Source organism: Anastrepha obliqua, chromosome 3 (assembly GCF_027943255.1).
Source record: "Anastrepha obliqua isolate idAnaObli1 chromosome 3, idAnaObli1_1.0, whole genome shotgun sequence".
Classification (NCBI taxonomy): domain Eukaryota; kingdom Metazoa; phylum Arthropoda; class Insecta; order Diptera; family Tephritidae; genus Anastrepha; species Anastrepha obliqua.
The window spans coordinates 12,916,724-12,939,072 of NC_072894.1; the positions used below are offsets into that span (position 1 = coordinate 12,916,724).

The window sequence follows — 22,349 nt, forward strand, 5'->3', positions numbered from 1 at the left end:
CCTCCGTAATGGTTTGGTGGGGAGTGTCTTGTAAAAGCGGTACATCTCTTAATTTTTGGGAAAAAGAGGTTAATACCGGGGGGAAAAGTGTACCAGGAGGACGTCTTAGAAGGCGTAGTAAAGCAGTTAAGCTGTACTCCTATCGGTGGAGAGCATTGGATCTTCCAACAAGATTCCGCTCCAGCCCATAAGGCAAAAACCACCCAGCAGTGGCTAAAGAAAAATATTCCTGGGTTCATAGCCGCAGAAGATTGACCGTCTGGAAGTACAGATCTGAATCCATTGGACTACAGTTTATGATCAGAATTGGTGTCAGTCGAAGACCTCACAGAAATTTGGAGAGTCTCAAACAATTTTTGTTTCGAACAGCGACATCCATGGAATCCGTTCGTGCTGTAATAGCTGAATGGTCTACTAGTTTGAAGGCTTGCGCAGAAGCAAATGGTGATCATTTTGAATGAAAATTTTATATTTTTTTAATATTTACACAAAGTAAAACTAACTTCATTAAAAAAAAGTAGCTTTTATTTCATATCTATAACGGGCTTTACTTGTAACCAAACTTATGGCAGGGCTAAGTGTATCCCCCGCATGGCTCAGAGCGATCTACGCCACTGCATGCACGTACATATTTATATGTGTGAAGATGTGCGCACGCATATTTACAAAGAAATAAATACAAGTAGAAGCAGCTAGCACAGTAATGATAGCAAAAATGATCGCAGTGCACAGCGACAACGCCAACACCAACACTACCAACACTAGCAACAATAACAACAAAAAATGCCAGCAATAAAATCGACAACGGAAGTGAACTCTGCCACCAGTGCGCTGCAGCAACACCAACAGCTTGAGCAACAACAACAACAAAGAGAATACATTTGGTTTTTACTATACGTAGCAGTGAAATGAAATGAAGCGCGAAAGGAAGTGGTAACGTCCGCCAACGTTCCCAGCGTCCCCAACGCACCGAGCACCACCAACAGTGCAACGCAACAACAAAATAAAGCAAAACAACTGCGTAAACGGTGGGAAGCTACACTAGTTGGAGGCACCTTATGTGCATCCTCATACGTCGGCGTACCCTAGTGGCAGTTTAACATAGCTGACAATGGTGACCGACTCAAAAATTTTACTCACGAGTTGAAACGTGCACTCGACAAGTCTCGTCAACTCGCATGTCTATCAATATGTAGGTAAATGCGTATGGATTAAGACACCCTGTAGGGAAAAGCCAAACCAGTATGGAAATATTCTAGCGCAGTCACTGAATAATAGCAGTGGAACTATATCAGTAGTAAAATGATGAATTTTTATAAAAGAATTTCTTTTTTTACTTATATAGAAAAAAAATGTATGACACGCGTATGGAAGCACCAACGCATCGCAATGATTGGAGGATTTTGTGTAAGTATATCGACTATCCGAATTATATTATGAATATCTATTACAAAGATTACTGAAGTTTACCTTAAAGTTGTTGGATTTTGTTCTTTTTTTTTTCAATTACAACTATTTAAAAAAAAAACAAAATGTCAAGCAAATTTGACCGAAATTTTAATTTTTTGAAAATTTGTCTGCCAAAATTCCAATTTTTACTTTTTTTTCTTTCCCTCGTTCAAGCACGAGTTTATGGTCTTAACTAAAACACTTATTTTTGTTTTTTCATTTTTGATGATCCTGTCAGGAGTTATGCTAACAACGCGGAGGCACCTTTTTTTCGAGGGGTCACCGGAAATGATGTCACAATGGCGGAGTTTTAATTTTTTTTTTTTGAAAATTTCAGAAATTATTCTTTAAATATGTATCTATAAGACAGAAAAAAGTTTGCATTAAATAAATAATTTTTTACATAGAAAAAAAATATTGAAAATAGGCCTTATTTTACCCGACGAAACCCATGTAGCAACTCAAGTTCTCCCAAAACACTGTCATTTTTGGCAGTTGTTCTTGTTATAGCAGCATAAACAATCCCCACACTTAGTATACCGGGAATGCTGCTGAAGTGACAGTCCTTAGCCGGATATAAATCCGGGTCGCTCCGGTTACGTAGAACCGACTGTCGTGGGAACGACTCTTCTCGTGCTGGCAACGTATGCAAATTTATGCCAGTTGCTTTATCTATCCGCCCCTCTATCAGCGCCAATGAGCCAGAAATTGAAGCAAAAATAAATTCTGTGAAATTTCTATGGGAAAGAAGTTAACTAAAACTAGTTATCTTAGGTCAAAAACTAGACTACTTGGACTAGATTTTTTTTTTGGCTAGTATGCACAGATATTTTAACTGGTATTTTGCTGATACATAACCAGTTAATTGACATCTCGTAGGATATCATTTGCCAACACAGAACAAAAGAATAGAACTCGAACTCACAAACTGGTTGCGCTGAAAAGCGATATGGTAGTCTTCTAGTTTGCAACTAATATTTTTCCCTATTGGGTTAATATAAAGTAAAGTACAAATATGTATGCATGTGTATATCTACGCATGTGTGTGTATTTGTATTGGAGTTCATTCAAGTTGCGTAATCCAGCTCGACTAAAATGCAGCTGCAATGCGTCTTACAGTAAACGCTCATACACACACACACATATATTTACCCGTGCAAGTGAGGGTATGCGTGCAAGTATTCTCATGCGAAAGATTGCTTTACTTCTTTTAGATACAGCGGAATAGAGAAGAAATGAAGCAACAGATGTGGCAAAGGCATTACAAACGGAATAGGAAGTGGAAGTGGCGATGTAAATAGAAATAGAAACAAAAACAGATGGAAAAGGGGAAGTGGAAGTGGAAATGTACATGGAAATGTAAATGGAAATGCAAGTGGAGATATGGCAGTTGAGGCGCATGCTCGCGTACATTAAAAAAATGCTTATACATACATGCATGCATTAGTCCACTCACACACACTCACACATGCACTTTAAGAAGGTTTTATTAGTCATTGCACAGGAAGGAAGTTGCCCAACAACAATACATATCTACTTAGTAGCTCTATATATGGGCGCAAATTGCCCGTAAAAAGTGTAACAACAACAATCGCCAAAGTAATGATAAAAATTGTGCGGTTTCCTTTCCTAATTTGTATTGTATGTTTGCGAAAGTGCCGCTACCGGACATCGACATTAACTGCAAGTTTGTCTGTACCATAAAATAAAGTACGAGAGCAGACTGTTAAGTGTCTTAACTGACCACTTTATGGATCAAAAATATGTATGTGTGTATGTATGTACACTCGGTAGAAAAAGTCTGCGTACAAGGAACCAAGAAAAATAATTCATTGAAAAAAAGACTTTTATATAGTATAGTGGGTCGGAGAACTATGAACTTAGCTTTTTATATTTTCTTAAATTTTTCTGCGATTTCTTTGCTCTTTGGCAAAGCGTAGCTATTCATTCGATAGAATTTTTTCTGCTCTACAAAACTATATTAATTGAATTTTTGAGTTATTTACTTTATTAGAAATGGGATCCCACCGGTCTGCTCCTGGAAAGATGGGCATCGCACCAACTCAGCGAGCGCTGGGCAAATACACAAACGCATAAGGTTGCGAAATGCTTCTGGCCAAGTGTGGAGGCTGACAAAACATCAGCTCTCCAATCTAGTGGTTTCTCTCACAGGACACAATGCGCGAGGAATGCATGCTGTGAGACTTGGAATCACGTCGAGTCCTTTATGCGCTGGATGAATGGAGGATGAGGTGGAATCATCTCAACACCTTCTCCTTAGCTGCTCTGCTCTGGCGGGGCTAAGATCCAGGCATCTTGGCTCTTATTTCTTTGCCACACCTGCTGATATAGCTGGCGCTGACATTAAAAATCTGATGAATTTCATCAGCAGCACAAAGCGGTTGACGCAAACATAGTCATCGTTCATAATCCGCACGCTCCTAACCATCCCATCACCACCTCTCCCCGCCCTCTCCCTGCATCGCATCGGTCTTTCCCTTTCACCTCACCTCCTTCACAATGGTATCACAAAGGACGAATCTTTCTTCGTCCAAGTGTGCTCACTCCCTGGGCAACCATACCAACCTAACCTAACCTAACCTACTTTATTATTAGGTTTGAGACTTAGAAATGTAATACCCAGGAGGCAAAAATCAACATTTACGCCATTTGCTCTTTTTTGCTTTTCATCGAGGTCAAAAAGCTACCGAAGTAGCCCGGGACATTTGCCACATGTATGGCGAATGTGTCATAAGGAAGCCTACAGCACGGAAATGGTTTACAAAGTACAAAAATGGCGATTTCGACGTCGATGACACGCCCCACAGAGGAAGGCTTTCTGAATTCGATAAAGAACGTCTCAAATCACTTTTAAAGAAGAACAATCGCTAAACCACTCGTGAATTGGCAGAAAAAATAAAGTTCGATCATAAAACTATTCTCAATAACCTTCATTCAATGAGATTTACCTAACAACTGGGAGCCTGGGTGCCTCTCGAACTCAACGAAAGGACAAAGAAGGTCGCCTTAAAATTGTTTCGCCTCCAGCAACACGCGGTCATAAGCTGCGCATTTGATACCGAATCGTCAAGGGAGATGAGAAATGGTGCCTACACGTCAATATGCAGCAAAGAAAGGAGTGGGTAGCTCCAGCAGATACGCCAAAGCCGAGAGTCAAGCCGGATCTTCATCCAAAGAAGATCTTGAAATGTATGTGGTGGGACTGGGAGGGAGACATGGGCGCGGAAAATAGCCGAAAAGAATGCCATGGTCAACAAGGAACTCTACAATGCACATTCGACTGGAAAGGCCTGATCGTATGGTCAAACCATACTTCTTCACGGCAACGCCAGGCCCCACGTAGCACAAGTCGTCAAAGCCGCACTCTAAGAGCTCGAATGGGTCCTTCAGCATTCACCGTATTCTCCAGACCTTGCACCGACCGATTACCATCTTTTCCGCTCCCTGGCAAATCATATGAAGGGCGTTACCTTCGATAACAAAGAGGTCCTTAAAAACTGGCTCAACCACTTGAGAGGTGGGAAGAGGTTGTAAACAGCAACGAGAAATACAGGGTGGGCCATATAGCTTTTGCTTTTTGAACCACCTATTTTTTTGAGAATGGTAACACAAATGACATGTCAAATGTGTTCATAATTTACTTAAAGGTTTGACATTTACGAAATGGGATGCTATACCCTTGAACAAAATTGGGAAATATTGAAAACCTATTTCCAAAGTGGTGAGTCTTCTTCTTCTTTTCTGATTTTCACATCGGTGGCTACGTCAATAAGCAAAATTGTCGGTTTTGGGGCTCAGAAAATCCACACGTTACTGTAGAGAAGCAAATGCATCCACAACAAGTCACTGTTTGGTGCGGTTTTTGGTCTGGCGGCATCATCGGGCCATTTTTTTTCGAAAATGAGCGAGGAGCCGCGGTTACAGTAAATGGCGAGCGTTACCGTGACATTCTCAACGAGTTGTTTCCAAAAATTAAAGAGGATGGCATGGACGACATTTGGTTTCAACAGGACGGTGCAACTTGTCACACTGCCAAAGTTACACTCGAACTTTTGGCTACCGTTTATGAATTCCAATATCAATTGGACGCCTCGGAGCTGTGATTTAAGCCCGTTGGACTATTTTTTGTGGGGAGCTGTTAAGGACAAATGCTATGCGAACCATCCAGAGACGATTGACGCTCTAAAACACGAAATCGAAGTTGCCATTCATAAAATTGGAGCCCAAACAATCGAAAATGTGCTTAAAAATTGGGTTGATCGAATGGCCTACTGTAAAGCCAGTCGTGGCAGTCATTTGAACGATATTATTTTTCATTCATAAATGACAACGTTCAATCTTTAAAATAAAAAAAAGTTTGAAAAAATATTGATTAGCCGATTCAAAAAGCAAATTTTACATGGCCCACCCTATATATAATTGTTGATTAACTTATTTATATAATTATTGTTTTTTTTTTAATAAAAGTCTTCTACAAACGTATTCCCCAACCTAATATGTAAATAGAATTGGAAATTTTCTTAAAAAACGGCGCCTTATTTTTCTTTTATTTAAAAACAAAGTAAGTTTATTTTTGGCACAGAGGGTACATATACACAGATGCATACACATATATGTAAATTGGTACAGACGAAATCTTTTTTTAATTGTATTTTTGGCTGATTTATTATACACTTCTCCATTGAAATTCATTTCGTGCTCACTTAAGATTTCACTTCTTCATTTTTCATTTCATACTCATCCAACTTTTTTTCGCTTTCATGACGCACAGATCAAGAAAAGTAACCTTGTAATGTTTTGACGTCATGTCTTCTTTGAATTTTATGTGCACTTTTTATGTCAAATTTCAGCTTTTATCACAATGACCCTGAGGTGGAAAGATGAAGATGAGGTGGGAGCCCAATAGTGAATGTAAATAAGTACAAATGCATGCACATATTTTGTAAATGCGAAGCGTTGAAAGCACATCCGCCACGAGAGAATTTATTTAAGAACAGGTGGAAAAATTCAACACGCATGTATGTATGTATGTATGTGCTCAGGATATGCAATATATATAAGCTTACATTGTGGTCATATGCAGTAGGCTGGATTTCAAATGATGTGCACAAAGCACACAATTTGCATGGCGAAACTTGACGACCCTAATTATCGCCAAACCATAGCTGACACTTGCACTGGAACGTTTGACGTTTTCGACTACATGAAATCTTTTTCAAAATATTTTGTCACTTTACAAGGGTTTTTTGTTTTGCTTGCAGTTATTTGAATTTGTATATAATTTATCGGCAAAGCAACCTAATTAACTGGTGCGTTTAGCCATTCAGCTTCGTCTCCTTGTATTTCACCAAAATGCTCCAATTTACGAAAATGCAATAGCAATTGAACTGCAATAACAAAAAATGGTACATACCAGAAACACATTATTTAAAGTAACAAAAAATGTACATAAAGGGCGGTTAAATTTCAAGGGCCGATGTTCAATGTGAACCACACCTAAACGTCAACGACTCCGTTGGACTTCTTTCTTTGGGGTTATTTGAAAGAAAAGGTGTACGTCGATAATCCAGCAACAATTCAAGAGCTAACGGATGAGATAACTCGGCACATTAACGGCATAGAACCTCAATTATGCCTCAGCGTCATCGAAAATTTCGGCCAATGGAGGTGTGCCGCCGAGGCCGCGGCGGCCATTTGGCCGATATTTTATTTCATACGTAATTGAGTAATACCAATATTATCATAATAAAGAAAAATGGTAATATTGTAATTTCCTAAACAAGTTATATTTTATTCAAAATCAACACCGGCCCTTCAAACTTAACCACCCTTTAGATAAGGAACTCTTTGCATTTGGTGGTTTTTGGAGGCGTGCCGCGCAGCTATTTGACGATATTTTGTTCCATACGTAATTGAGTTATATCAATATTATCATAATAAAGAGAAATGGCAATAATTTCCTAAACAAATTGTATTTTATTCAAAATCAATACCGGCCCTTGAAACTTAACCACCCTTTAGATAAGGAACTATTTGCTTTTGGTGGTCTTTGGAGGTGTGCCGCCGAGGCCGCGGCGGCCATTTGGCCGATATTTTGTTCCATACGTAATTGAACTATATTAATATTATCATAATAAAGAGAAATGATAATAATTTCCACAAAACATTTTATTTTATTCAAAATCAACACCGGCCCTTGAAACTTAACCATCATTTATATAATTTTCCCGAAATAAGTTTTTGGAAGCTTAAAAAAAGAAGAATGCCGCCAAAAAGGGATATATGTATGGCAGGGTTATGAAGAGGATTCTGTTGGCGCAATCTGCATCTGAATTCGGCGCGTATATAACAATACCTACCTACATATGTATGTACATACGCACACCCTATACCTACTTAGGTTGCGACTCAAAAATAAATAAAATTTTCTTGTATCTCTAAAATGGTTATTGCGCATTAAAAATTACGACAATAGATATACTTATACGCAAAACGAGTCAGTCATCATCGAGAGCAATCGCTTAAGCAACGTTCAAATGTTCTACATATTTCGCCAAAGCTCAGCCAATAAACAATCGTACAAACACGCATTTTTGCTCAAACAGAACAAGGTAACAAATATGTACACACACACACACATGCATATATTCAATATGATTATATACAATTTGGTTAGTGCTTTTGAAGTTATTGAAATTGCCGAACAATTTGAAACTACAGAGAATGTGGTTTTCTCAGCGACTTCCTAAGACTCGGTAGACAGTAAGTAAATACGTCTTAATAAATCCTTGCATATATTTATTTACGCTGCTGTGCAGTGAGTACTATTTAAAATACGTGAATATTTTTGACAATATTTTCTTATTGTTTTTCTATTTTTTAAATTTACGCACAATTTTTCACAAAAATTATAGAATAATCCAAATGCAAGCATCTTTTGAAAAATTTAACCGTAATCCCATGTCGATGGGTCGTTTGTATCCGGCCACTTCGTTGAGAAACCAGGATTTTTTTATGAAACTACTGCACGTTGCATGCTTCATACGATTTGTTTATGATAAAATATTATTATTAAAATACAAAATTTTGAAAAAGTTTCTTCGAATATGTTTAGTTAAAGACTAGAAGATAGCTTATGCATTTTTTCTAATTTCTATTGGCGTTATAAGCGCCGGAAATGAGCGACCCATAGACATGAGATTAATGGGCCAAATGGAATATCAAACATTGTCGATTTCATTCATCTGGCTGCTTTGGTTGAGATTTATACAAGAATGAATGGTAAAGGTGATACTACAGATGAAGAAAAGGATAAAGGCAAAGAAAATACAAAGTAAAGATGGATACAAAGATGAGTTAAAATTAAAAAATTTAATTCAAAGTGCAATGCCGAAGGTGAGTATGTCGGTATAGTAAAGGGCTTACCAATAACGGGTGTTATTTTAAATAGCCCGCTATTTCGGTAGATGTCACATGAAGCTGTAATTTTTTGATATTTGACAAGTAGAAACTACGCCATCAAGAAAAATGGAACGATGCAAGCCTGAATAACGCATTGAAATGATTAAAATTCACTATAAAAATGGTGAAAATTTAAAAATATTAAAATTCACTATAAAAATGGTGAAAATTTGGCAGAGACGGTGCGTAAAACTCGAACATTTTTGGATCATCGCGAAGCACCTTGTCAGACCGCAATACAGAAATTGGTGAAAAAAATTGAGCTATTGGGACAAGTTAGTGATGTGAAGAATAAAATTCGCGCACGTCGCACAAGAACTGCTGAAAATATTGCTGTAGTAGCCGAAAGTATTGAAGAAACCCCAGATTTGTCCATTCATCGTCGTTCTTTGTAATTAGGCATTCCACAAACCTCATTACACCGTATTTTGCATAAAGATTTGGGTCTTAAGGCTTATAAGGTCCAGTTAACACAAGAACTCAAGCCGGCCAATCATCAACAACGTCGTGTCTTTGCTGATTGGGTCGCTGAAATGCATGAAAATGATTCGGAATTCCATCGAAAAATCATCTGAAGTGATGAGGCTCATTTCCACCTCGGTGGCTTCGTCAACAAGCCAAATTGTCGGATCTGGGGCTCAGAAAATCCAAGAGTTATTGTTGAAAAGCCTCTCTATGCTCAACGTGTGGCTGTTTGGTGCGCGGTTTATGGTCCGGCGGAGTCATTCGACCTTACTTTTTCGAAAATAAAGCTGGAGCCACAGTTAGGGTGAATGGATTGCGCTATCGAGAGATGATTAACGATTTTTTATGGCCGGAATTGGATGGTATTGATCTGGACAACGTTTATTTTCAACAAGACGGCGCTACGTGCCACCCAAGCAACGAAACCATTGATCTTTTACGGGAATAACACCGCTTATTGGAAAACCCTTTATAACGGTTGAGAATAGTATAGAAATAGATAAAAAGATAGATATGGAGAGAGTGACCCAGATACGGAACAAGAAATAGAGAAATAAAACTGAAATTGAATAAAAACTACTAATTGCAATGGGAGTTGTTATTGGTCGAATTTTCGCAAGCCTAATACACCTGTGTTCACAATAATAGCAGCGCGATATATTGTAAAGATTTTATTGTTTTATTTTTTTTTTTATTATTATATTTTTTTTATTTATTTCATTATTATTATTTTTTATTTTATTATTTTATTATTTTTTTTTTTATTTCATTATTTTTTTATTTTTATTATTATAATTTTTTTTTTATTATTTTTTTTTTTAAGTAGATAGGTAGGTGAAATGGTTAAAGTACCACTCTGGCTCTCCCCAAATAGCACTAACGCGCTATTTGATACCATTATGAGACCTCCAACAAGAAGATATCTACAACCAGCAAGAGCTGTAATGGAGACGATTGATGCGATATAGGCTGGTGCACTGCCCCAGGCTGTCGAAAAAGGAGCATCCAGTGACCTTAATCGTCTAGCTGCCAAGCTCGGACATTTACAGAGAAAGTGCTCAACGGTCACCTTGTCTGAAGGATCCCCACAGCTTCTGCAATGGGGGTTAAATGGTAAACCTAGGTTTTCGCATGTGCGTCGCTCGTCCAATGAGCGATAAACACAGCTACGAGTTTGAAAATTGAATGGTGTGGAGTTCCCAGGGCTTTCGGATTCCTACGTGTTTTATTTATTTTATTATCATTATTAATTTTTGCTTATGAAAATATAGTTCATACTACAACAAAAACTATACTCGTATAACTCAAAAATTCAAACTCTAAATACATAAAATTAAATAAAAATTTAAATGAATTCAAAAAGGGGTCATTAACTTTTCAAACTGTTTAGCCAGAATTTTTTTAAAAATTTTTATTTCTGAATTCGGCACTTTTTCGATAACTTCCTGGACTATGTTTAAATAAGAAATATCATAGTTTCTTCATAGTACGAGATCCAGTATTTGGAGGAATGTGTGCAAAATTTTTAACTCAGAAAAGCTCGATAGTCATAGATACGGTATTTCCAATGAGGTCACCACTGCCTAATCTCAACCGACCAATCACTAGCAGTAAATTTCGCTGGTGCTTCAGACAACAAGTAAAAGAAATAAATGATAATTTTAAGCAGCTGATAGAATACCAAATTGTTTAGCAGCTTTATCAAGCGTATCATTTCGTTGGTAAGGTTTAGTTTTTGCAAGATTTGATTGTATTTTTGGACTTTCAATTAGTATAAGGGTAGAAGCCAACATTACTAAAGTTATTCTCGAGATATGTATGCACATACCGAAGTCCTCCAGCGAGTCATTCCAAATTGGTGTTTGCGGAAGGCCGAATTACGGCGCATTTGTGGCCAACATTTAGAAGGGATTATCTTGAAAAACTAAATGTAATGAATGGTCCTACACAAAAATAATAAAGATTGCCCCATCAATTTGAACTTTGGTTCAATTTAAAATCCGATGCCCCTAAATGTATCACCCTTTAAAAAAATAGCGCCTATCTCGTACCGCTATTCTGCTCTTAGTGAATTTGACATAATCGGTGTATGTGTGATGTCACAATTGTGTTTTCGTGTATTATTTGCGTAATTTCTTCTATTCTTGTACGCATTTTTGCATTTCTCTCACGCAACTGCACCAGTGTGACGTCACGCCTCTCTGATGGACGTAATCTTGTAATCGATCATTCTTGGTACTACATATCTACACAGATACACAACGAAGACGAAGGACCCATGATTAATAAAATTTAAAAGAAAGGAAGTGAGTGCTCGCCACCCCACTACCAGAACACTAAGTTATATAAAACCTATACATTGGTATTTTAATAACGACAAAATTCGATAACCTCACAAAGGCATTTAAAATTGCTAAAAGCTTCATGAAGTTGACATATTTCCGGCCACATTTTTGAATGAAGTCGGAAATCAGATTTACCCTACCATTTTAGCTCTGAATTACAAATCGATCTGGCAATATGGCTCCCACATGCACACATACGTATACATGCATTTGTGTGTGTGTGTGGGCATCGTCATGCTCCTACTCAGCCACTGATTGTCACATGTCTGTGAGATGTGTGAGAAGTTTATTTTATTTCAAATGCACTCTCACAACGGATTACTATACTCTCTCGAACACATTCAAATCCGCATAGCTTACTCAAATACATACATGCACATACATATGCAAATATTAAAGCGCATATCGTTTTACTTAAGTAGCGAGAAATTAAATTAATTCATTCATCTGCACGCAAACAAAGCAAAGTTGTTTTTATATACAAATATTAATATGTATGCATGTACCAACGTACAAACATACATACACACGCGTGTATTACTAAAGAATGTTTATTGCTTAGCTCTATAGCTCTATCTTGGAGATACGCTTTATATGTATGTATGCTAGAATGTTCAGTTTCCTATGAGCCAGCATTCAGCTCAATTATGCACATTTCTGGTGCGCTTTTATTATTAATGCTTACTGGGTTAGGCTAGCAAAGAGAAGTGCTTGGTGTGGAGTAGCTGATAGCAACTTTAACACAAGCTAACATTTTTTCCCCCAACACTGTAGTGTTTGCTAATAGGAAAATTCTCTTTTTTGATGTATTTATGCACATACATACATACGTACTCATTTATTTATACTACGTTTTTATACTAGCATTTTTTACTCTCTCTATCTCTATCTCTATCTCTAACTTATTTATATTTGAGCTCATTAAAGTGGGATGCCACTAAGAAACTAATAATCGGTCATTCATATAAAAAATCTTCCAAAATGGTCAAAAGTCTAAGAAGACCTTAAACTAATTTATAGAAATGAATGTAAGTGTATATGTATGGGCGTTCTATATGAACTCGTAAACCGCTAAGGTCTAAATATATCTAAAAATTCCTATTATTCACATAATTAAGGGTACAGCAAAGCAGTTCGAGTTTTTTGTTAGTTGAAGATTTTATGCAGCTACGCTAATGGTGCCCGCCGTAGACGAATGGTTGGCGCGTGACTGTCATTCGGGAATGTGTAGGTTCGATTCTCCGTGTATGAAACAACAAAATTATTGAACAAAAAAATTTCTAAAGCGTCGCCCCTCGGCAGGGAACGGCAACCTCCGTGTGTTCTTCTTCTATGAAAAAGCTCCTCATAAAAATTCATTTGACGTTCGAAGTCGACTTAAAACTGTAGGTCCCTCCGTTTGTGGAACAACATCCAGAAAAAACAATTTTCTAATAGCGTCGCCCCTCGGCAGGGAACGGCAACCTTTGAGTGTACTTCTTCTATGAAAAAGCTCCTCATAAAAATTCATTTGACGTTCGAAGTCGACTTAAAACTGTAGGTCCCTCCGTTTGTGGAACAACATCCAGAAAAAACAATTTTCTAATAGCGTCGCCCCTCGGCAGGTAACGGCAACCTTCGAGTGTACTTCTTCTATGAAAAAGCTCCTCATAAAAAATTATTTAACGTTCGGAGTCGGCTTAAAAATGTAGTTCCCTCCATTTGTGGAACAACATCCAGACGCATACCACAAATAGGAGGAAGAGCTCGACCAAACACCTTACAGAAGTGTAGGCGCCAATTTTTTAGTAAGTAATCTGTGTCTCCCCCAGAGATATGTGAAAAAAACATTGGTTTAGAAAGGGGTTAAAGGTTTTCAGCGGAAAAAAACACTATTTTTGGGAATTTTTTTCTTAAATATGGACAGAGCAAATTTATTAAAATTGTATGTACATTATTAAGCATACTTTTTACTATATTCTGTAATTTTTTCATGCGGAAATACTTAAAAATAAGCCGGTGACAGACCATGTCCGGGAACGTCTTGAAAAAAAACATTTTGCAGTGATCACTGTATCTCGGTCGGAAATTATCTGGAACCAAAACCAATTCAAATTTAGTCAAAGTAGCATTAAATCTTCCCCCCAACGTTGTCTACTTATTTTTTTCTTCGTTTAAAAATTTTTGGCGGCGGTCTAAAGTGAAAACTTCTATTTTCAACGAAAATGTCCGCCAATTTGTGGGCGGGAAACCCCCTTCATATCAAAAGAAAATATAAACTAAACGTTGAGGGGAGGCATTTAATATGAAGAAAAGTTTGGAATGAAACGGTCAAGTAGTTTTTAAATGGCAGTGATCACCGACTTTCAAAAAGTAGTTTTGAGAAAAACGCGTTTAAAAGTTTGAGAGTCTTCCCGAACGCTCGCACCTGTCAGAGCTAAGACGCGAGACTAATTGGACAATAACTCCAAAAGTTTTGCTCAGATCGGCTTAAAATGTTGGGAATATATTCTTGAAATGTTAAACAATAAGATAAGACAAAAAAAATTGATTTTTTGAAAGTACAAGCCCTTACTATCTAAATGTTTCCCTTAGTCTGGGCTATATGTAGATCTGGCTCACCATGAAATAGTTAACGAAATTTCAGTCGAGCAGAATTTTACTTTTTTATATTTTTCTGCTATTTGATTACTTAAAGTAAGTGAGTGAAAGATACCGATTGAACTTTTGGATGTGGTTTTTATGCTGTAGAACGTTAGTGTTAATATGCTTGAGTCATATAAGGAAGGTATGTAGCATAAGCCTAATGAGGTTTATAAGATCCGATTACCTTTTAATTTATTTGCAATTTATTTTACGGAATTTGAATAAAAAATAATTTAAGTCGACTTAAGTCATTTACTTCAACAAAAACCTGTTGAGAAATGGAAGCGTATCTCAGATGGATGCATTAAAAAAATGTATAGCAGCGCTCGCTGGAACTTTAAAATCATATTCCGATTTCATATGCAGTTTCAACACTGCATTAAAATATTTAATTTTTTTAATAATATATAATTGTTGGAAATTTAAGTATGCATAAGTCGGCAGTAACAGCCAAATTTCTTATGCCGACTTATATCGTATAAAAAGATACCGAATTAGAAATTTTTTATAATAGAAAACTAAGGTTTGCATTTAATAACTAACCAGAAAATTTACGCCTACAGAATCTCTTGAACTGCGTCCAAATTCGGAGATTTGCAAAGAATACAATAACTATCTCTTTCTGCAAAAATTAAGACAGCATTCCAATTAATATCGCGCGTTTACTTCAATAGTTCCATAACTCAAAGCACCAAATGTCGAGGAAAACGGCTTCGAACTTTTCAATTTACTATGCCTTCCTGTCTAAAAGTAAATACTTATTTACATCTATTGAGGTACTCTTAAGATATTGCCATGCATTTTTTACACAGCATAAAATAAGAGCTCATAGTCATTTCTGAATACTTATTTTTTTTTTTTTTTTTTTTTGGATTTGAATTATGCCACTATTGAAGTAAATGAGCGACATATATTTTAGCAAAAATTTATCAGAAAGGTAACTCTGTCACTTACTTACTCTCAGTTAAGTAAGCGGCACTTCTCTATAATGGGTTTGTTCATGATGGAAATAATAATGAGATGGCGCCTATCGTGGTCCCGTTACTTTGCTCTCAGCAAATTTGTCAACGAATTACGTGATTTTAGCTCCAGTATGGCCAGATTACCATTTTCGTAACTTGATATAGCATTTTGTTTGTTTTGTTATATAGTCTCGGAGTTTTAGTTCTTTCTTCATGACATTCTACATGCCATTTTCTAGCCTGTTCTAATTAAAATGTAATGTTTATAATTTTGTAAAATATACATTTTTTAATAATTAGTTCAATAATTCATTCAGTTTTATTAAGCTTTACTTTTTTTAACATCTGGTGGCATTGCTCGCGATTGCAGGTGTTGTTGGTGTTCTTCTGCTTTCGGCAGTCAAATCTCTCTATCGCTACTGCAGTGCTGCCTAGCTTTGGATATAAAAACGCACTAAAAATCCCATTTAAATAAAATAAAACACCAAATTTTTATTGAATCACTTAAAAAACTTTGCATGCGTGACAAATTGTCTTCAGAATGTGCGGTTTTTTTAATTAATGTGTTATGCTTATGCACAATTTAATTTATGCGCTTTTTTTTTTTTTTTTTTTTTTGTTAAACGAGACTCTTTTGTTAAGGGAATGACTTATTTGACGTTATGTAACAAGTAACAAGATAAGAAGCTCTTTTTGTAAAATTGTCAGCATGGTTTCTTTAGTATTTTCTGGTACTTTGTGGCTTATTTCTACAAAGAATACACCTCTTGATGCCCTATGCCCCACTAAGGATTGCTGGCCGGAAGAAACGATTACACCGCTATACTTTTAATCCGCATTCAATAAATTCAAACGCCTTTTGAAACGTGTAAAAAGGGTTTCAATCTTAAGAAGAGTTGAGAGAGGGACATTTAATATTCTTGCATAACCTTAAAAGGAGCAAAAAATTAAATTCACACTTTCAAAATATCAAATTTTATAAGATTCAACTAATTTTCATTAGCACTAAAATCCTCTCAGAGTGGCCTTTTTTAACCTTTTTTAGTATATTAATACAGTTTTTTCTTAACATAAGGTTTCGATAGCTTTAAATTAAAAAAAAGAAACAAACATGAAACTTCAACTTCGCATTTTCGGTATTAAAAAGCACTAAATTTATTGCGAAGAGCAAATGGTTGGCAATACTGCACAACTCGGAAAAACGTGACGTCACGCGCTCTCTGATGGGCGCAATCTTCTTTCTATCATTCTTGGGCTTTGTTTTGCGCTTCTTTGCTTTACTCACATGCCCATGCGACATGTTCTCTTGTAGGACGTGCTTTATGTTGCTGAGTGCAAAAAGTGATGCCTGTGTTGGTATACTTCTTAGAATTTGTTATAGGGAAATCCCCCAATTCGTAGAGGAGCTGATTAAAGTAGGTTCATTAACTGCATCCAACATATAGTGACTACCTCAAGGTCAACGCAAAACTAGTTCATTATGGTGCAATAACAAACCACTCTAACTCACCTAAAAAATGCACCAGCTTGAATATATTTGCAGCTAAAAATTCACATTTACGTTGAAGTGCATCGTAACCCACTCTATGTACCTATACTAAACCGTGAACCCAACTTCCTCAGTTAGTAGCTGGATTCGCTTTACAACAGTTTGAAATTGAGAGCTATGTACATTGGAGTACATTGAACTGCCGAATTTTTTGACAGCAGTGTATGAATGTGCGTGCGTGTGTATGTTAAGTGCTTATTCACAGTTAACATACACGTAGCATACATATTTACATACATATGCATGTGTGCGTGCATGTGTGCTTATGTACATGTATTTAATTTTTCAAAGTCATTCCAAATCTGTTTTTGTAACACTCCGTTATTATATAACTAAAAGAGTTGCTCACGCATTTTTATCAGATATCAAACGCTCACGCAACTCAGCGAAGTAATTTTTGTCACCAACGCCATTATCACTAAAACCACCTCACTCCACCCTAATCTTCACCACCAAAACCGTCCTATCTTCAGTTATCTGCGACATCCCGATGTACGACGCTTTACTATATCAGCATTGAGTGTTTTACGAACACCAAACGTTTGGTCCATTTATACATACACGCGCTAGCATACATATGAACATACATACATATGAGCGCCATTTTTTTGTTTTTTTTTTAATTTTCAGTATATAAATACGAGTATATGTATAATTTTTAATACATGCATACATATGTGCGCCATAGCGCCTTACACTCACCTCACTTCACCTCGCCGCTTATCACTAAGCCATGCAATGACAGCATTTCAAAGCGTTCCAAAAACAAAACATTGCTAGTTACTGCGTTACTGTATGTTGCCTGCGCCTGCCTATGCCTGTTGCTTGCGGGTTGAAGATTGTGGATTGATTTTCACCAGCCAGCCGCTCTTCGTTTCGAGTAGATTGTCGGGCCGCATTTAACGATACAGTCCAACACTTTCCATAAAAATAATCGTGTCGTAATAAAGTGAAAAATAGTTCAATGTTCTCGGCGCTCGTGCCATTGAAAAATGGTGCAAAGTCTGTTTTAGTTTTGTCTGCTTGTGTTTACTGTGACGGAAGTGTTTTCGTTGGTGCTGTTGTTGTGCCACTGCTTATGGAGCTTTTCAAATTTAATTTCCATTTCATTTGCAGAGCGCTGATGGCGCTTCGATTTTCTGCTGCTCTCGCTGACGGCGGGTTTTTTAATTCTACATTTTCGTTTAATTCTTATTTGTACAATTTTATTGTTGCTTGTTTCATTTTGTTTTGTTTCTGCTTGCTTGTTATTGTTGCATTTGAGCTTGCTTTTGCACTCGTGCTTCTACTTCAAAATATTTACAAGCTGCATACATCTTTATTAACTAGTTTGCAACCAGATTGAATGAAACTAGTAGCATTTGTACAATATATGTAACTAGTCGGCAACTAGTTTCATTTGTTACTAGTTCCTGTTTTGCGTATTTCTATTGCCTTTAGATTACACTTCCATGTAGACCAGCTCATATGTGTTTGTATGTACATAGATATGGTATGCATGTATGTATATAAGCACTTTCAGATGTCAACCCATGTACATACATATGTTGTATGTTCTGATTGGTCAGAGCTTTGACTACATTAGTACCATATTGAGTTTGGCTAATAGATCGGCTGGTAATAAAAGAAAGAAAGATCATATCAACGTACGCGCAAAGTAACTAACACAATCCAAGGTGATGTTCGAGATTATACATACCTACGTTAATAACTACACACATGTGTATGTATGTACATGCACACACGTGTAGTCATTTGTAGATATGTTCGTAAATTTTATGTACTCGTAAATATGAAAATTAAGCTGATCACTTTAGTTTAGATTTGTTGCTACTGAGCGGCGCCATCTTGCATTAAAAAATGTCGTCAGTGTGCCAATTTTCGATTGTCATTGATGTCGGTATGTATGTACATACATATGTGCATGCATATGTATTCATACAGCTATATAACACATATATACATACGTGCGTATATTAATCTAAGCATAGATGTGGCTATGAGCGGAGCGTATGTGGCCGCCCCACTGTTCTGTTTCGCCTACGGCAAGCCTCTTAAAAGTGTATAGAAAAATCATTTGCTTCAAAGTTCACATTTACACTTCATTGTCTTAGCCTATTTTATTGTTGTTACGAATGTAGTTGTTGTAGTTGTCGTTATTGTTGTTGTTTCAGTTGTTATTGTTGTTGCTTTTGCCCTAAATTAATTGTTCAAGTGGCGCAAGTGGCGCTATAAAGTCGTCGCTGTCGTCAACGCCAACGCCAACGACGACGATGGCGACAACAACAACAACAACAGCATCAACGACAATTGTCGTATTGACGACAGCACTCGTTCTTCTTCTTCGTGGCGATCGCACTGGTTGTATCGCCGCATTCGTCAACCGACGGCGTTCGGCAAGAACGACCAACAATTCGGCACACTGATCGCATAGTTCCCGAGCTCCCGCATACCAAAACTAACGACGACCGCCGCGCTGACACTTCCTCCACTTCACTTCACTCAATCAACAGTATCCGCAATAACAGCAGTAGACGAGCGACAAGCGACGAGCTGCGTTGAAAGGCGCTAGGGGGCTCAAGCCTGACTTTTATTTATTATGAGCGGCGCTCTATCACCGTCGCTGCGATCACGGTCTTTCTGCCCAGCAATGCTGATATTATGAAGACCCAGTTGCGCGTCTGTTTGCTCCGCTGCCGCGTCGTAGCTGACTGGGTTACTGCGTAGTTCGCAAAATTTTTTTTTTTTTTGTTTTTTTCTGATTTTTTTTTTGTTAATTATATTCGTTTTTATTTACTTTTTTTATTGCACATTCTCATTTAGAAAATCACTTTTTCAGTGAAATGTTTCTTGTATGTTGGCATATTTTTAGAGTTCTTGTAACAGTTTGAAAATATAGATTTAATATATTTTTTTAATTAATTTTTTTTTTTGTTTTCATTCTTGAGATGTTGGATTTACAAAGAGTACTAAAACTTTATATATCATTCTTGGATATTGTTTTTTTGTTTTGTTGTTATTGTTGTTGTAATTGAATTCATTTTGCGCTAATTATTCAAACTAATGCGCAGCCGATTCAGCACTTTGTTCACTTCCAACTACACAACATCGCACAATACCACCACTGCACAGCGCGTCAGGCAGGCAACCGACCATCCAACCAACTGAACGGCCGAGTAATTCGCTCAAACCGCCGCAGTACACCATCTATCTACCAACAGCCAAGGCACTCGATCCTCACAGCACACCACTAACCACTACCATTGTGTGTATATTCAACAGCACAGCTGGCTAGCTAGCCGCTGCCTTGCTGCCTTTCTGCCTTGCTGCCTATCTGCCTTGCTGCCTCTTGGCGTTGCGTCTTGACGTGACTTATACGTTCTGTTGTTACTCACAGTCGCTTTCCGTCTGATTGTAAGTGTTCGCGTCTCGTAGCGCGCAAGGTCAGAACTCCAAAAAATCTTGCATTGTGTGTAAATGACATACACACAAACACATACACAGAAATATCTAATACAAAACACATGCACAAGTATATCCACTTCTGCAACCACCATTCACACACATACGCGCACACATGAGCGTACACTGGCCATCACTTCTATCAATACATGAGGTCGTTGTTGCCTGTTTCCCACAGTTGTGCCACAGCTATGTAGTCAAGACTCATTCACAAACTCGGCACAGATAGCTCATCACGCAATGTGGTAAATGCCCCTCTTCAAATGTTCTCTTTTCAAACATACATACACACATACACCATCTACATATTTGCAACACTTCCATCTGATTACACACACACTTATAAAAAACTAATGCGTGTGCACACTACCAGTACCAACAAAGTACTCTGACAAACCGAAATACTCAATGAATGTCACATTTTTACGCTCACGATTCCGCCGACTTCACATCATATCGCATTTTTGTGTGTGAATGCATATGCATATGTATTTGTTTACAAAGATTCGTATATGTATATTCCTTTTTATTTATGCTCTTTCTCTCATCACTCACACACAGTTCTACTGAATACGAGTATACTCTAGTATCACTACTATTTGTATTTACTGTTCGTTTTGGTACTGGAGAGAACTAAATATCTGTGAGAAATGCGGTAGCTCTGAGTGTGAGTGTGTATGTGTGCGGCGTATCTCTATGCGTGTATGCTTCATTCGTTCATTATTTGCTATGGATTGACGGCAAGCTTATTCACTGCTATCGCCTCGTTCGTTCGTTCGTGTGCTCGTTCATTAACCAAGCTGACTGGCTGGCTGATGGCTGGCAAACGGACCAACATACATACATGTAAATATTTACTGCGTGGCTTACCCTGGTACAAGTCTGCTCCATATAGCTCGGAACAATTATAGTCGATCAATTATATAATCGAGTGTATGTATGTATGTCCTTATATGAATTTTTCTACATTCGTACAGGGAATAGATCACAAATTAGTAGAGAAGGTTACGAAATACAAGGAACTCATGTCACCCCTTTTAAGATTGTCTAGAAGTGTGTAATCGGGAAGGTTTCCCTAATTGTACATTCCGATTCCTGAAATTCTCCAAAAAATTATGCTGCTCTCTTCGAGCTTGCAACAACAGAGGAACCCAGAGTACGCATACGTGAAATATCCTATTTGAAAAATTCAGAACCTTGCAAGTTTGTAAAAATTATGAGCTACATATATCTCAAAAATATTGATAAACCCGAAAGTCTATGTCAGCATAAAATAATTCCCTTCGTGTAACTAATAGATATTTTCAATTTGAGCTAAACCGGTTATTAAAAATGAACTTTAAAGATATATCAACTATGTAGAGCGCCACCTATTCAGACATCGCGACATACATATATGTAGGTAACTCCTTTTCGTACTGTCGATTGCAGCTTTGAAATCGACGAAAAGATGGTGGATGTCGATTTCCCTTTCATGGGTATTTTCCAAGACTTGTCATATTGTGAATAGCTGGTCGATGGTAAACTTTCCAGGTCCAACGCCACACTGATAAAGTCCAATCAGTTGATTGATGGTGCGCTTCGGCCTTTCACACAATTCGCTCGCTAGAACATTATAGCTGATATCTAGAAGACTAATCCTGTGATAATTTGCACAGATTGCCAGATCACCCAGGTCGGGTAGAGCGAATTGGAAAGGAATTTTAATAGCTGTCTTTTTAAGGCCGCCGTATCCGAATGGGTTGGTGCGTGATTACCATTCGGAATTCACAGAGAGGTCGTTGGTTCGAATCTCGGTGAAAGCAAAATTAATAAAAGCATTTTTCTAATAGCGGTCGCCCCTCGGCAGGCAATGGCAAACCTCCGAGTGTATTTCTGCCATGAAAAAGCTCCTCATAAAAATATCTGCCGTTCGGAGTCGGCTTGAAACTGTAGGTCCCTCCATTTGTGGAACAACATCAAGACGCACACCACAATTGCATAAACATCAAAAAATGTTGTTGTATAAAT

General features: G+C 37.4%; 1 long non-coding RNA gene across 1 annotated transcript in view; it reads right to left on the minus strand.

The window, feature by feature from the left end:
• Window positions 1-19,616, minus strand: part of LOC129241516 (uncharacterized) — a 28,037-nt gene extending 8,421 nt beyond the window's left edge. The window contains exons 1-2 of the long non-coding RNA XR_008582140.1: window positions 18,577-19,616; window positions 17,580-18,491 (exon numbers count right to left, since the gene is read on the minus strand). This is a non-coding gene — a long non-coding RNA (uncharacterized LOC129241516). The remainder of the gene's footprint in view (window positions 1-17,579; window positions 18,492-18,576) is intronic.
• Window positions 19,617-22,349: the final 2,733 nt, after the last annotated feature.